Source organism: Vombatus ursinus, unplaced genomic scaffold (assembly GCF_900497805.2).
Source record: "Vombatus ursinus unplaced genomic scaffold, bare-nosed wombat genome assembly UNPS02014791.1, whole genome shotgun sequence".
Lineage (NCBI taxonomy): Eukaryota > Metazoa > Chordata > Mammalia > Diprotodontia > Vombatidae > Vombatus > Vombatus ursinus.
In genome coordinates, this window is record NW_020954569.1 from 500,341 (window position 1) to 504,026 (window position 3,686).

The 3,686-nt window shown below is 40.7% G+C and overlaps 1 pseudogene; it reads left to right on the forward strand.

Moving 5' to 3' along the window:
- Positions 1-1,924: 1,924 nt before the first annotated feature.
- LOC114047808 lies at positions 1,925-3,389 on the forward strand (annotated as a pseudogene).
- Positions 3,390-3,686: the final 297 nt, after the last annotated feature.

The window sequence follows — 3,686 nt, forward strand, 5'->3', positions numbered from 1 at the left end:
TACTAAGGCTTACGAAAAGCTAAAAACTGCACCAAGACTTTTGGAACTCTGTATCTATACAATTGGGAAGGACACCACTTCACTTGAGTCTCAGTTTCTTCATCTGTAAAATGCAGGTGATGATATTTGTTATTTGCTCTACCTATTTCATAGTGACAACTATATAATACTTTGAGGTCTGCAAATTACTTTAAATACATTCCCTCATATAGTCCTCCTGATAATGCTTGCAAGCAGCTAATACAATAATGCAACAGGTATTATTATCCTTAGTTTTCTTCAAAACTCAGATCTCTAACTTTCTTCCCTCCTTCAAAAGCTAATACCCTCCCCCCAACTCCCAGAGATCCAGATCATATGCCTACTTTGTACTAACTACCAAAGGTACTAGTTTCTGTATCTTGGAAGCGAGATTTGATTAGCCTAGCAGAACCCATGGAACTCATTTTATTCTTTGAATTACAGAACCAGCATTGTATAATGGAAAGATTGTTGTTCAGTTGTGTCCAACTCTTTGTGACCCCATTTGGGATTTACTTGGCAGAGATACTGGAGTGGCTTTCCATTTCCTTCTCCACCTCATTTTACAGATGAGGAAACTGAGGCAAGCAAGGTTAAGTGACTTGCCCAAGGTTACACAGCTAGTAAGTGTCTGAGGCCAAATTTGAACTCATATACTCCTGACTCCAGGACCAGCACTCAGTCCACTGAGCCATCTAGCTGCTTTTCATGGAGAGAGGACCAAGTCTGAAGTTAGGAGGCAAGGATGAGAATCCTGGCTCTGAAACTTGCCAGCTGCAATACTGTGTTACAGTCTCATCACATCATAGATCAAGAGCTGGAAGAGACCAGGGGTGTCTGGTCCAACTCTCATTTGACAGATGAGGGAGTTTTGTCCCAGAGAAGTTAGGAGACTTGTCCAAAGTCACAGAGGTAGTAAGGTTAAGTGCCCAAGGTCACGGTGGCAAGAATGGGCTTTGAACTTGGGTCCTTTTACTCCAAATCTATTGGTCTTCCTACATGTCAGATAGTAGGACTGAGAACCAAAAATAACCTTACAGGTGATAGAATTCAACCCTGTTACTTTACAAGTAAGGAAACTGAGGCCCAGAGAGTCCTCAGATTAAGTGATTCACTTAAGGTCATGCTTTAATAAATAGTGGAGGCAGAATTCAAACCCAAATCTATTGTTGTTTCCATCATTGCCTTTTACCTTTGTGTCTGAAATATCTGCTCATACCATGATCCACCCCTAGTAGAACACAAGCTCTTTGAAGTAAGGCACCTAGTCATTTTTTTATTTTTGCATCTTCAGTGTCTGACAGAGTGCTTTGCACATAGTGGCAACTGAAATATTTTTCAACTGAATTAATTTGAATGAAAATGTATAATGTCAAGCTACGAGGTATTTAATAAAGCACTTTCTCATGATATAGTGGTATAGTTGAGAAAGTGTTAGACTTGGAGTCAGGACAGCCTGGATTCAGGTCTTGAGTCCAATACTTACTAGCTGTGTGACCACAGTCAAGTCTCCTAATCTCTCTAAGCATCAGGTTCCTTATCTTTAAAATGGGTGTTCATTCATTCATTTATTCGACAGGAATTTATTCAGCACCTACCACCTGCCAGGTTCTGTAGTAGACCCTGAGCAGAAAAAGACAAAAACTAAATAGTTCTTGCCCTCAAGGAGCTTATCTTTTATTAAGGAGAATCAACATGTACTGGAAAAGCAAATGCAAATATATATACACACACACATACATATGCATAGACACAAAATAAATGCAAAGGAATTTTCTGGGAATGGATAGGTAGAGCGAGTATCAGTGAGTACAGTGGAGAGTACTGGAGAGAGTTAAAGGGCTTCATCTCTCCTGACTGCCCACACCATCCTCAGCAGCTCTTGCAGCAGCAAATTGATGGGATGGATTTCTTCCAACTACCCAAAATCCCTGATGAAGAGCAAGAAAGTGCATTTGGAGATGTGCATGGAATCTCAGGACCTGTGGTCACTGCCTGTAACATGACCAGTGCAGTTATGCAGTTATGGACTTCAGTTTCCTCATTTGTAAAATAACAGTGTTGAATTCTATCACCTGTAAGGTTATTTTTGGTTCTCAGTCCTACTATCTGACATGGTAGGAAGAGCAATGAATTTGGAGTTCAAACCCCATTTCTGCGACCATTACCTTGTTCAGTTAGAAGGTTACATGACCACTGTTGAGGTGTATGTGGCATATCTATTAGTGATTCAGTACCCTGGACAGGCAAACTCTTCTCACTGGAGCTTGGTCTTAACATTTTTGATGAAATTCAGAGGGCTTTATCAGACATCAGCCAACAAACTCAAAGCATTTATATTCCCAGAGGAGTCAATGTATCTGCTCTTAGCAGAGATATCAAATGATTTTACACGTTGTAAAAACCTTCAGGTTGGCAGTCATATCACAAAATTATATTGCTATCATGCAACTGTGGTTAAGGTACAGTAACATATGCTGTTCCACATATGGCAACTATGATACCTTGGAGCTTGAATTTGAGGGAGTAAAGAAGTTCACCATGGTCCAATATGGCCTATACATCAGTCTATCCTGTCACTGAGAAACTACCAGGCAATCGCCCTCTGTTAACTAGTCAGCAAGTCCTCAAGATGTTTTTCTCATGTGTACAAGAAGAAACTACTGCTATCCCTGGCACTTTCGGCTCTGGAAAAACTGTGATAACACAGCCTCTATCTAAGTATTCCAAGAGTGATGTGATCATCTAAGCGGATTGTTGAGAAAGAGGAAACGAAATGTATGAAGTACTCAGATACTTCTCAAGCTAACAATGGAAATTGATGGAAAGGTGATGTATATAATAAAGAGAACGGATTTGGTGGCCAGCACCTCTAACATGCCTAAGGCTGCTAAGAAGTTTCAGTTTATGTTGGAATTACTCCGTCTCAATATTCATGTGACATGGGCTATCACGTCAGTATATCTATCATGTCAGGTGGACTCTATCTCTCAATGGGCAGAAGCCTTTAGAGAAATCTCAAATTATTTAGTGTATGCTGACAGTGGTTATCCTACATATCTTGATTCCCATTTTTATGAGTGAGCTAGCCAAGTAAAATGTCTTGGAAACCTAGAAAAGGAAGAGAGAGTCAGCATTGTAGGAGTTGTTTCTTCCCCTGGTTGTGACTTCTCTGATCCTGTCATATCTACCATTCTTGGTATTGCTTGGGTGTTCTGGAGCTTAGATAACAAACTAGCTCAGCATAAGTACTTCCTGTAAACCACCTGATCAGCTACAGCAAGTACACGTGTGTCTTGGATGAGTACTACGACAAGCAGTTTACTGAGTTTGTCCCTCTGAGGACCAAGGCTGAGGAGATCCTGTAGGAATAAGAGGGTTTGGAAGTTCCTCTTGTGGGGAAGGTTTCTTTCTTCTTTTCTTGTCCAGTCTCTTTTTTTCATTGTGATTTTCAGGTAGACCAATGATTTTTAAATTGTCTCTCCTGCATCTCCTGGATTGATTTTTTTTACCAATGAGGTGTTTTACGTTTTCATCTATTTTTTGGGGGCAGCTAGGTGGCACAGTGAATAGAGCTCTGGCATTGGAGTCAGGAGGACCTGAGTTCAAATCCAGCCTCAGACACTTAACGCTTACTAGCTGTGGGACCCTGGGCAAGTCATTTA